This window comes from Carcharodon carcharias, chromosome 15, assembly GCF_017639515.1.
Source record: "Carcharodon carcharias isolate sCarCar2 chromosome 15, sCarCar2.pri, whole genome shotgun sequence".
Classification (NCBI taxonomy): domain Eukaryota; kingdom Metazoa; phylum Chordata; class Chondrichthyes; order Lamniformes; family Lamnidae; genus Carcharodon; species Carcharodon carcharias.
The window spans coordinates 96,124,411-96,138,037 of NC_054481.1; positions in this window are offsets into that span (position 1 = coordinate 96,124,411).

Consider the following 13,627-nt stretch of genomic DNA (forward strand, 5'->3'; position numbering starts at 1 on the left):
TAGAACTCTTGGAGAAACCATAGCTGAGTAAACCATCAAATACACTGAGGTATCCCCTCTGTTCATTGTACTGTCTGAGAATGAAATTATGTGGTATGCATGATGACCATCTTTTGAGCACATTCATCATCAGATTTCTGTGCATCTCTGATTTCTTTTAGTCACTAAGTTGTTGCTGGTGGAGTTGTGATTGTTGTCGACACGAAGATTTCTACCTCTTCAACAAGGACTACATCACCTCATTCAAGTCTTGCCACTGGAATACAAGACAAAGCATCTGCTATATTCTGCTGTCTTCCAGGAAGATACTCTGTCTTTGTATCAAACCTCATCATCCTCAATCTGAGTCATTGTATCCGTGGAGACATTTTTGCTAACTTCTTAGAATTTAAGAGTGTCACTAAGGGTCTGTCTCTATCTTGGAGTGGAGACCAAGAACATAATCTGCAAACTTTTTGCAAGCCTGTGTAGCAGCTAATGTTCCTGTCACTGCATACCTCTGTTTAGCCTCTGTCAATGAACAGGATGCATAGTAAACTGGTCTATGCTTCCCATCCGTCTGCTCTGGGTCATAGAGAGCTAAAATGTCAGGTGATGTCAGCATCTCTTTGATTTTCTTCAAAGGCCTGTGTTGTGCTTCCTCCCAGCACCATGTAATGTCCTGTTGTAACAGCTAACATAATGGTTCATTGAAGACAGCTAGGTTGAGCAAGAACTTTCTGACTTGATTTACCATATCCATTAATCTCTGGAGCTCAGTAATGTTCTGAGGAGCTGGAAACCCCTTGATTGCTTCCGTGGATCAACTCTGTCACTGGATGCATCCACAATATGCCCAAAGAACTTGACAGTCAATAGCGAGAATTCATTTTTGTTGTGTAAGTCCTGTCTCCTGTAGATGTTGCAGCACATCTCACACATTAGTGTCAGATTCTGTCTGAGTGGATCCATGGATCAGAGCATCATCCATGTGACATGCGACACCGTCCAGTCTCCCTAGGATGCTTGACATTGTCCTCTGGAAGATCTCTGGCACTGATGTGATGTCAAAGGGTAATCTAATGAAACAAAGCCTTCCAAATGGTGCAATGAAGGTTGTGAGCAACTTAGACTCTTCATCGAGGGGTAGTTGCTAAAACCACTATTTGCATCTAGCTTTGTGAAGATTGAACTCTTTCCCAATTTTGATAAGCTCTCATCCACAGGCGATATAGGATGAATTTCACAGTCGACTGCTTTGTTCAACTGTGTAAGATCTACCCAAATTCTGATAGATCCTTTGGATTTTGGCACTGGAACCATCCCCGAGTACCAGTTTGGTCATTCTGTCAAAAGTGAAATAACTCCTTGTTTCAACATAGAGCCAATTTCCTTCTCTACCCTTGGCAAGAGTAGATGAGGCACTATTCTGGGTGTAACAGACACACTGGCTCTGCTTCCGGATGCAGAGTGATGTGGTACGTTGTCTTTAGCTTTCCTAGTCCTGTGAACAACTGTGGGGATTCAGCTCTGAAGTTCTTAGGCTGATCTTCTCGACTTTCCAGTTCATCTACTCTGCAAATCAGATATAAGTCAGTACAGGCTTTCTTGCTTCAGAGTGAACAACTCTGGTTCAGGATCGCTGTTCAGGTTTTGGTGATTTTTCTCTCTCTATATTGAAGGGTTACTTTCAGTTGTCCTATGAACTTGATTTCCATACCTCCTGGCCTGTGTAGTTTTATGCATGATAGCTGAAGAGAACTTTTCTCCAACCACAGTTCAGAATCAGAAAGAACCAAAACTGCTGCACCTTTGTCTAACTTAAAGCATGTCTTGTTTCCCTTTACTAGGATAACAACACTCCAGTAGCTTCCGCTTGGTTCCTGGATCTGCCCAGGGAAAGGCATCTCAATATCATTTATACTTTCTATTTCATGGAGCTTGCCACCTTTCAAATGCTTTCATTTTTGCTGATTCTGTACAGGCTTCTTGCTACAGCACACAGCTTGGAAGTGACCCTTTTTTCTGCAGAAATGGCATTCGACCTCTTTGGGGGGACAATTTCTGCACCTGTTTTCTTTCCCTCCACACTGACTAGAGTTAGCTGGGGCAATTGATGGACGCTCCTCCTGCCTCCCCTGCTTTTTACACTAACTCTCTGCTTTTAAATTTAACATACTCCACTGAGTCAGTCATTTTTGGGATATAGTTGTCTGTCACCCTGGATCATCGATTGATTTTGCTTCCTGACCTGTTTGTCTGCTCAGTTGAATTGCCTTTAAGATTAAATCATCCACTGACTGCAAATGGTCAGATGATGCTTCATCCAGGACTCCAACAACAATTCTGTCCCTGGTTAGTTCATCCTTTAGTTGCCCTATTCACAGTTTTCTGTAAGTGTATTCAGATCATTAATAAATGTATCAATACTTTCTCCTTGTCACTGAGTATGCTTGTTAAATTTAGCCTGCTCGACAATGGTATTCTTTCAAAGATTGAAGTAGGCATCGAGTGCTTTTATGACTTGATCATATACAGCTTTTTCTTCGTCAATCCCTTGCCTGAGTAGAATATTGTCTGCACAGACACCCATCAGACATAATAGTGTACTGACCTGCTCACTGCTCAGCTTCATCGCGATGCCTGATGCAGTGCGATCTCTGGTAAACCTTTGGTGCCACACATCTGCTTGGTTGAGGCCTGCAGCCTGCTTGAAGTTTTATGGAGGGGACTTTTCCATGGTTGTTCTTTCGTTCACTGCCACCATATAATATTTTTGGTTTCATTGTGCTAACACAGAGTCTGCTGAGGTATGGAAAATATTAACTTTATTGGATCATCTCTTACTGCAGGCTACACCTCACCACATCTATCAGAGAGAACAAGGTCATGAGACATTGCATCACTTCCTGTGATAACGTATACTGTGTCTCATTAGCATTTCACATGGGTAGAGTTAACATTTTACACACAGGAATAAATGAAAATAAAGTATGTTTCTCTTAAAACTTTCTGGTTCACTTTTTGAAACAAATTCCAGTCAAATCACCAAAAAGTCAGACAGTCCCATTTAAATCCAGTCACATTTTAACTGCCTTTAGTCTGCTCAGGCCCGTGAATAGTTACCAGTGGCATGGTGTCTTGTCTTATTTTAATATTCTATTCAGAACTGGATAAGCTGCTCTCTCCAAATATATTCTGGGCCGGGGTTGGGGAGGAGGGAGAAACAATTCTAATCTAACCCACCCAACGGGAAACCAATGGGCTCAGGTGCAAAGCTGGTTTTACACACTGCCCGATAATATTGAGCAGGTTGTAAAACCAGTGTTCCAATCAAGTGGGGTTCCTCGTGGGTGGGGCAAATTAAAATTACTGCCCAGATTTTTCTTTAAAGTGGGAGGAAGGTCTATTTATGTAAATTCTAATGCACTGCTGCCCAAAAACCAAACCTGGGGCTGGAGGCGTAACCAAATGTTCAAACTCTATGTACACAGGTACTCTTGGTATCCTGCTGAGTTTTGCAGGGAGGGCTACTGTGCAACTGACAATCTATCTGGAACCTACCATTTGGGTCTCAACTCCACCTACGCCAAAGAGATCCAGGCTACCACGTATAGAACGTCAACTAAACTGCATTACCATTCCAGGGGAACTCAACTCAGAAAAAAATCAGTTCTGTATATCTGGAGCTCAGCCTGTCAAGGTGGAGCATGTTTAACAGAGGTACTCCTACACTTTTACATTGAATTTGCAACACAGAAATAGGCCATTTGGCTCAATTCAGCTCTCATATCATCTTTATAAATCTTTTTTTGCATCTTAACAAGTGCCACTTAGCAATCATTGATTGGATTCCCATCCTTAACTAACCTCATTCAGCACCCTTACTGACTCGCACCATCCCGCACATGCCCCTCCCCCTTGTCCCCATCCCATAAACTCCGCCCTTACTTGGTCCCATACAGTACCATTGGAAGTTGTGGCACCTTCTGGAAAAGTGCATTGAACAACTTGACACAAAAATCTAACAGATTTGTGACTCATATTCTTTCTGTCCCTTTTGACTGCTGTGAACTATGTGGGTCAGAATTCAGCAAGTTCCAGTATTCCGGCTGATAAGTCAATACCTGATATCACCAGAGGGTCTGACAGACGGAAATTAGAAGCGCACGTCATGGCATGTAAGTACCTGCAGGTATTCAGTCTGTCCTGGTTCAGTGGGATTGGCCTGCAATGTAAATGGGGCAGAAACCACAGGAATTCCAACAGAAGTTATCACAGAGCTAGTTAAAGTGGAAATAGCTCTGTAATCTAAACACAAGAGGCGATAGCATCAAATTCCATTGGATTGTACAGGGTTATAGAATGTTCATTGTCTAGCTGTTCTGTTGAGTGAATTAGCTTATTTCTCCTCCTCCAATTTTTCCCATTGACCTTCTCCTCCTACCTACACTCTTCCAGAGATACTAATCCACATGTGGTCCACCTACAATTTTCAATTACTGTGCAAGTCACTTTTCTTTACAGATGAACCTTGATGGCAAGCATTGACCAGCTAGGCCCTTCAGAGCTGAGCCCAACCTAATCTTGTTGAAAAGCCATTCTCCAGCAAGAGGAGTAACCGGTCTGTCTGTTTTGTTCCCTTCCTTGGCCCAGGGACTTTGAAATTAACTGTGGCCCTAACTCAACATAGTCGAAGAGCCTTGTGTTCTGAGGTTGATCCTTGTGTCTTGGACTCTAGGCATGAAACTTGGTTCTTTGACAGACTGTAGACATACTCTGGTATCTTCTTAATGCTTGTTCTTAGTACTACATCTAAGCAGTTTATAGAGCAGGAACATAGCTGCTGGGCATGGTTCCAGCCTCTCTCCTCAGAATCTAACACATGACTGACTGATGTCAGTAGTACATTGCATTTGTGTCATACATTGGCATAATCCAACTGTTAACCCTTTATACAACACCTCCCCCCAAATGTACTATCCTGCTTTTTAACAAGAACATGAAACTAGGACTGTAAATTCCAAGCTCCCTAGCATCAGATTTGGGGGATACCCCAAAGATGCACTGGGGACTCCCCTTTGGAAGTTCATAGGTAAGGGTTTGCATGGCAATTGCCCAGAATTGGAAACTTACTCTGGGCAATTGCCGTGCGCTGGGAACCATCCAAATATCCGATTTAAATTGCAAACTTCAGATGGCTCTGGCTGCATTACACAAATAGTTACCCAGAAAAAGTTAGAAGAATTAAAACCTCCTCTAACTTCTGGGTAACTATTGTAAAGACGCAGAATTCCCAACAACACCACTGACCCCTGGGGACTCCTCCACACATGACAATTGCTCCCCTCACAGGTCTACCCCACCCTCCACACACCATCCTCCACGGTGTTCTCCACTCCCTTCCCGATTCCCCAGGGGATTCCCCCCAATGAGACTGGATACTCCCGATACTCCCCCACCCACAGGCCCGACCCCCACCTCCTGACCGACTGGACCACACCTCCACCACCACCACCCCCCCACCACCCCCTAAAGGCCCAACCCTCTCTCCTGACCCAACAGGATACCCCTCCCCCAGCAGGCCCGGCCCCCTCCCTCCCCTCAGGCCCCAAACTCCCCTGCCTCACGACCCGACACACCCACCCCCACCTGCCCGACTTCTGACGCCCCTGTGGTCCGACCCCTCGCTCCTCTCCCAACCTCCAAAACCCCACCAACCCCCATGAGGTCTGACCAACCCCCTGAGATCTGACATCCCCAACCCCTGACATCCGAACACCCCACCCCCCCAATCCTATCCACTTACCTTCGAGACTTACTTTCTCCCTGGCCTGTCAATTTCAGCGAGACGTTTAGACTTAGCTGATTTATGGCAGCTGGTGCCGTAAAAAAGGGGGCGTGTCCTTCTTCAATCCGATGGAGCTGGACTGCAACGTTGGGCTCCGGAGACTGCTGTGCTGCCTGGATCTCACCCGGCCTGAGTCAGAAAGTCAGATATGACAGGCACGGAAGGAAATCCATGCAGGTAATTGGGGATCTGACGCTGATTACCACTCTGAGGAATATACGGCCCAAAGTCTTTAAATATTTACATCACATCCCTGAACTCCCTTCTTACGACTACAGATTTTGGCCAACTTCAACTCCTACTCTTCCCCTCCCCAGTTTGCAGCGCTGGGATTCAATTTCCCACAATATTCTCGCCCCTAGGAGACAAGAGGGCTTTCTTCTGCATCTGGCAGGACATCATCTGTAGAATAGGACAACACTTTAGCATCATTGCTGCCATCATTGCTGGAAAGCTGAATGTAGGCTTCAGGATGACTGAAGTGTAAGGACAACAAAGACTTTTCAATGAAAGACTGATTCAAAAGAGAATCAACCTTTGGACCCTTTGGGAATAGAAGCGAAGAACTCGGGACACTCTGAGGGACGCGTTGCTCTCTTAAAGGATTCTGGGAAAGGAGCAATCTTCAACTCCAGGAGAAAGTGTCACAGTCAAATCATCCACTGCTGTGTCAAAGGCACTGAAGATCTGAGATTTCAATGAACTTAGACGATGAAGGAAAAAAAAAACGACCAACGTCCTGTAAAACTGTCAGGAAATGAAGAGATGATTTATTTCTCAATGATATTTCAGGAGGACTGTCTCCTTTCTGTAGGCAACGGTAAAAGAACCAAACTTGTTTCTGTGTGAAGCTGCTCCCCTCTGGGCAATGGGAAGAATTGCTGAGGGTATGGAGAGAAGACAGCCTCATCTTCTGTAATGAGAGGAGTTTCCTTTAGGCAATGAACTCAGGGACAAGATTGCTATACAGAATTCTGCAGCTTCAGAAGTGCTGCAGCTTCTGTACTGACCTCCAGCTCTGAAGGGACTTCCAGCTGGCACTGAAGTATAGGTGCTGATTGACTTTCACCCTGGCAAGGTAACAGCTCTTGAGCAGTGTGATCCTCCATTGACTCTGACCTGGGTTCAGGCAAAGCATTCTCTGTGTAAGACTCTTCCCAGACAGCAAGAGATAAGATGGGCAATACATTAGTAGATTTAGTGGAATTAAGACCAGAATGCTGCTCAGCCACTAAAAGCACAGGTGATTTTTCATAAGGTGCATCCATCAAGCGGAAAGATGAATCATTCTCTAGGACCTCAGCCTCCAAGAGTTCACTCAGTACTGTAAGGGATTCTTCCTCATCATTCTCTAGGAAGAGTTAATTCAGGTCTTGCAAGTCTTCATGGGGAAGGTCACTGTTGTCTGCAGTGCCTTTTGTATCCATCACCTCTGGCCTTACTTTGTGAAGAACTGAGAGATTGATAACTTCATGTCTGCCCTGGGATTAACAGATGGTGTCTCTGTGAAAGAAAGGAACATACTGCTGAGAGTATAAATTTCAACTTATAAATAAAAGGTTGAAGACTGTTGCATGAAAGACAGTGAGTCATTCAAATGATGAGCATTGCCTGATTTTTCTAGGATTCCTGAAAGCATGCCAACATTGCCTCTCAATAGGGATGTACATTGATTGTGAAGAACATAGAGAGAATCAACCATCTGTTGACACTTGAAGCTAGGAGGAGCAATAATCCTATGTCTGATGGTTGGAGGGTCATCGGCTTAAGCCGGTTGAGGTCATCTGCTAATATGTTAACAGAAGCGCCAGTATCAATTTTAACTGGAGTATCGAAGCCTTGAACTTGGACTGTAACTGAGCAGTAGTCTGGATTAAGACTATCTACTTCCCCTAGGAACTCTGTAGTTTTGTCTTTCTCTGAACTTTCCAATTCTTGAAAGGAATGTGTTTCATAAATACTTCTTGGTCTGCGACTTTGATTAAATTTGCTGCATTTGCTGAAATGCTTGAAATGTCCAGTTTTACCACACTGGAATCATTCTGCGTCTCCTGCTGGGTAGTTTTGGTAACTATGCCGGGTTTGCATGCCACACTGCAAGCATCTCAAATTGGCTGCTGGCGTGGAGTTTCCCTCTCTTTCAGTTTGTTTAGCGGGCTTTCATATGGGTGGGCCTCTGCCCATGGGCTTACCCCAATCTACAGAAGCCTTGGAGTCACCCTGAATTGTAGCCCGATTAAATAGTCTAAGCTCCGCCTGCCTCACATACTGGACTATTTGATCCAATGTAAAGCCATCTTTGGTCTGCAGAAAGTCAGAGAGCTTTTCATCTCAGGCACCCATGACTATGCAATCATCCTTCAGCGCCCTGTGTCCACAAAGATTAGCTAAACAGGTTAGGAATAATTCAATTCCCTAGGTCATTGCAAGCACTGGTTAAAATGTGCTTATTCAATTACTAAGTTTTACTTCAGGCTGTCAAAGGCTTTAATAATGGAATCAACATCCGCACTGGACTCATACACGTCCTGCCTTAGGAGAATGTTGTCTGCTGCTGGACCTACTGCATAAAGAAAGAAACTAACTTGAAACGTTGACTCCTTTCCATGTAGAGCTGATGATGCCCGGTAGTGACAGAAATGACATTTCCATAACTCCCACTGCTGGCATCTTTGCAGGCCCTCCAGGCAATCGAACAGATGGGGCAAGGGCAGGGACTGTTCATTAGGTACGGTTATCATTACTTCTCTCTAGTGTGCGTCTCTCTACTGCCAAAATTTCTTCAAGCCTCTTTCAAAGCTTTTTTCACTCTGTTGTTCCAATTAAATCTGGAATCAGGCAGGGCTGCCCTCTCTCCCTTGTCCTGTTCATATGTTGCATAGAACCCTTTGCTGAGTCCATCAGGAAGGATTCAAGCATAAGAGGAGTGAGGACTCCTGGCAGTGGAGGCACTTAGATCAAAGCTTCCTGTACATGGACGATGTCACTGTCTTCTGCTCAGATCCACTGTCAGTGTACAGATTGATGAAGACCTGAGACCAGTTTGAAATGGCTTTGGGAGCTGAGGTGAATTGTTGCAAGGGCGAGGCCATGTTCTGTAGGGTCAGAACATCAACTGGGAAATTCATGGAAAATAATTTCAAACCCATGGACATTTTGACTTCATGATTGGAACTATAAGTTGCAAAAGCCAAGCTGCAGCCAGCAGTACAGGGCTGGTTAGCAAAGGGTTAATTTGGACATTTAGTTAAAAAAAGTGACTCATCAAAAATGTTTGGACCGTTGACTGAAGGCTATCAGGGAACAATGGTACCAGGGAGATGCCATTACCTGCCATTGACTAAGGAAGTCAAGAAGTCTAGTTACCCAATAAAATGACACAAAAGACAGATCATCAATACAATACAGTCAAGGAATTATGCAACTAAGGTCTGTACCATAGACAAATCATACTGGAAATAGGGTCATTCAAACCCTCATTAACATTGGAGTCAGGGTGATGTTAATGTGTTACCTCAAACAGCAGGAGAGTTGCTCATACAATGAGAACTGATAACATTCATCTGGAAACATCTTCCATTGAAAACCCCATAATATTTCAACCAGCAGAAGCTGATGACATTTGTCTGGACTTTGCATGGAATCAACTAAATGGACATTGGAACAACAGGAAATATGTTTTGACATGTCTGAGTTAAATTATTATAAAAAAAAAGATCTGAGTATCTGGGCTACAGTCAGAAGGAGGGTCAGGGCTGGTCACCTTGACTCAGGCCTACATTCAACAATGAACAGACCAGCCGTGTTGGGGATTGTAAATGTTTTCAGTCATATCATGGTAATGTTGGCCTGAAGATTTTGGACTGCAGTCAGAAGAAGGGTTAAGTTTGGTCACCTTGACTCAGGCCTACAGTCAACACCGGACAGACCAGCCGTGTTGGGGATTGTAAGTTTTAGCCAAATTGTAGTGATATTGGCTTGAGGGTTTTGTGAAGGTTTTGGGGCAAAAACTTGGTGTTTTTTACCAGTAACTTGTAACTTGTTTCAGCCATATCTTGGTGATATTGGTCTCAGGACTTTTTCTTCAGGTTTTAGGACAAGGCATGGTGTTTTACCTGTGTTTTTTGCAAGTTTAAACCGAGTCATGGTGACTCATGTCGGGTACTGGGAACGGGTTGTTTTAACTTTTGGGGTTTTGTACAGTGGAGTTGTGGGTGATTCAATAAAGCAATTGTCTCACTGGTCGCTCTGTTCAAGCAATTCACACATGAACCTGGTGTCATGAACTTGGGTGTGGGGAGGGTCTCTGAGGGAAAAGAGGAACCCCTACAGTTCTTTGGGAACTGGGCCAATTGATCCTTTGTCCCCATCAATGTCAGGTCAGACTGCCTGAAGGTGCTGGGGATATTGTTCGGAGGGACTGGGGCATGTGCTAGAAACTGGAAGGAGGAAGTGGCTATGGTCAAACAAAAACTGGGTATATGGGAGCAACAGTCCTATTCCATTGTGTGTAAGAACCTGGTCATCAAGTGTGAGGCACTCTCAATATACTTGTACGAGGCGCAGGTCTGGCCTATTCCTCGCTCCTGCACTGTGGCCATTACCCGCGCTATCTTCCGCTTCAAGGAAAAATAGAAATGAGGTGAAATATAAGCTGTTTAAACGGGGTGGGACACGTAGAGCTGGGTAGAGGGCCAGTGATAGGTGGAGCCAAAGAAGAGATTGCCAAAGATGTCATAGACAAAAGGACAAAGGGGTGTTGATGGTTGTGATTTTAGCTATGGAATGTGCTAATAGTGACGTTAAGGGTAGAAAGCAGGATGAGCAAGTGACAGATAGCCCTAGTGAGGGTGGGGTAAGGGAAGGGATCAAAATGGGCTAAAAGATGGAGATAAAACAATGAATGTAAATACATTTAAAAATAATAGAAATAGGTGGGGAAAGAAAAATGTATATATAAAAAATATATATATATATTTATTAAAAATATAAATTATTGGAAAAAGGGGGATCGGCAAGGGGGTGGGGATGAAGGAGAGAGTTCATGATCTGATGTTGTTGAACTTAATGTTAAGTCCAGAAGGCTGCAAAGGGCCTAATCCGAAGATGAGGTGCTGTTCCTCCAGTTTGTGTTGAGCTTCACTGGAGCATTGCATCAGGCCAAAGATGGACATGTGGGCATGAGAGCAGGGTGGTGTGTTGAAATGGCAAGTGACAGGGAGGTCCGGGTCATGCTTGCAGACAGACTGAAGGTGTTCCACAAAGCGGTCACCCAGTCTGCGTTTGGTCTCTCCAATGTAGAGGAGACCACATTGGGAGCAACGAATGCAGTAGACTAAATTGAGGGAAGTGCAAGTGAAATGCTGCTTCACTTGAAAGGAGTGTTTGGGCCCTTGGATGGTGAGGAGGGGGGAAATAAAAGGGCAGGGGTTGCACCTTCTGCAGTTGCATGGGAAGGTGCCATGGGAGGGGGTTGAGGTGTAGGGGGTGATGGAGGAGTGGACCAGGGTGTCCTGGAGGGAACGGTCCTTACGGAATGCCGACAGAGTGGGTGAAGGGAAGATGTGTTTGGTGGTGGCATCAGGGTGGAAATGGTGGAGGATGATCCTTTGAACACGGAGGCTGGTGGGGTGATAAGTGAGGACAAGGGGGACCCTATATCATGGTTCTGGGAGGGAGAGGAAGGTGTGAGGGCGGATGCACAGGAGATGGGCTGGACACGATTGAGGGCCCTGTCAACCACCGTGGGTGGAAAACCTCAGTTAAGGAAGAAGGAAGACATGTCAGAGGAAATGTTTTGGAAAGTGACATTATTGGAACAGATGCGACGGAAGCGAAGGAACTGAGAGAATGGGATGGAGTCCTTACAGGAAGTAGGGTGGGAGGAGCTGTAGTCGAGGTAGCCGTGGGAGTCGATAGGCTTGTAATGAATATTGGTTAACAGTCTATCACCAGAAATTGAGACAGAGGTTAAGGAAGGGAAGGGAAATGTCAGTGATGGACCATGTGAAAATGAAGGAGGGGTGGAAATTGAAAGCAAAATTAATAAATTTTTCCAGGTCCAGACGAGAGCATGAAGCAGCACCGAAGCTGTCATCAATGTACCGGAGAAAGAGTTGTGGGAGGGGCCCTCTGTAGGACTGAAACAAGGAACGTTCCACATACCCCATAAAGAGACAGGCATAACTGGGGCCCATGTGTGTACCCGTAGCCACACCTTTAATTTGGAGGAAGTGAGACGAGCTAAAGGAGAAATTGTTCAGTGAGAGGAGGAGAGTAGTGGTGAATGGGGATTGTTTGGGCCTCTGTTCGGGGAAGAAGTGGAGAGCCCTCGACCATCCCAGTGGGGGATGGAGGTGTAGAGGGATTGGATGTCCATGGCGAAGAGGAGGCAGTTGGGGCCAGGGAACTGGAAATTGTTGATGTGATGTCAGGCATCAGAGGAATCGCAGATGTAGGCAGGAAAAGACTGGACAGGGGAGAAAGAATGGAGTCAAGATAGCAAGAAATGAGTTTCGTAGGGTAGGAACAGGCTGACACATCGGTCTGCCGGGACAGTCCTGTCTGTGGATTTGGGTAGGAGGTAGAAGCGGGCCATCTGAGGTTGGAAACTGTGGAGGGAAGCCCTTCAGAGGAGATAAGGTCAGTGACAGTCCTGGAAACAATGACCTGATGTCAGTGGTGGGATCATGGTCCAGGCAGAGGTAGGAGGAAGTGTCTGCGAGTTGACGCTCAGCCTCTGCAAGGTAGAGGTCAGTGCACCAGAACACAACAGCAGCCCCCTTGTCAGCAGGTTTGATGACAATGTCAGGTTTGGACATGAGAGAACAGAGTGCGGCAAGTTCAGAAAGAGACAGGTTAAAGTGGGTGAGAGAAGCAGAGAAATTGAGACAGCTAATGTCATTCATTGTTTTTCTCCACCTTTTAGCCTATTTCGATCCCTTCCCCCCACCCTGCCCCCACTAGGGCTATCTGTCACTTGCTCGTCCTGCTTTCTACCTTTAATGTCACCATTAGCACATTCCATAGCTAATATCACCACCGTCAACAACCCTTTGTCCTTTTGTCTATAACATTTTTGGCAATCTCTTCTTTGCCTCCTCCTATCACTGGTCCTCTCTCCAGATCTACCTGTCCCACCCCCCTCATCCAGCTTATATTTCACCTCTTTTCTATTTTTCCTTAGTTCTGTTGAAGAGTCATATGGACTCGAAACGTTAACTGTATTCCTTTCCACAGATGCTGTCAGACCTGCTGAGTATCTCCAGCTATTTTTGTTTTTGTTTCAGAATTCCAGCATCCGCAGTATTTTGCTTTCATCTTCCACTTTATCTGGAGGTCGAAAATGGACCGTGTTCAGAGGGACACAATGTACAAACCTCTAGGTAAAGGAGGGAAAATGTGCCTGACATCGCCCTCATCCTGACGGCCACCTTTGTGTGCTGCTGCATCAAGCTGTGCGTAGACCCTCAGTACGCATACAGCAAGTGTCACTACATGCTGAGGTTCTACCTGTCCCTGATGTTGCAAAGGATGGGTCTGGCCACGCTGCTGTGGAACACTACAAGTAGTTGGACTGCGCCATACCACCTATCCCCCATGGAAATGTTTATGCAGAAAAACAGCTTTGACCACTAGTCCATCAGGCAGTGTCTATACATAACACCCTAGAGGGCCTGCTGGTAAAGAAGGTAGTAGATCCTTTCAGATGGTTCCCTGCGTAGACTGTCAAAGTTATTTGGCAGAATGCCTCATCGCCTGCACTTTGAAACCAGTACCAAGGTGTAGCTTGGCTGT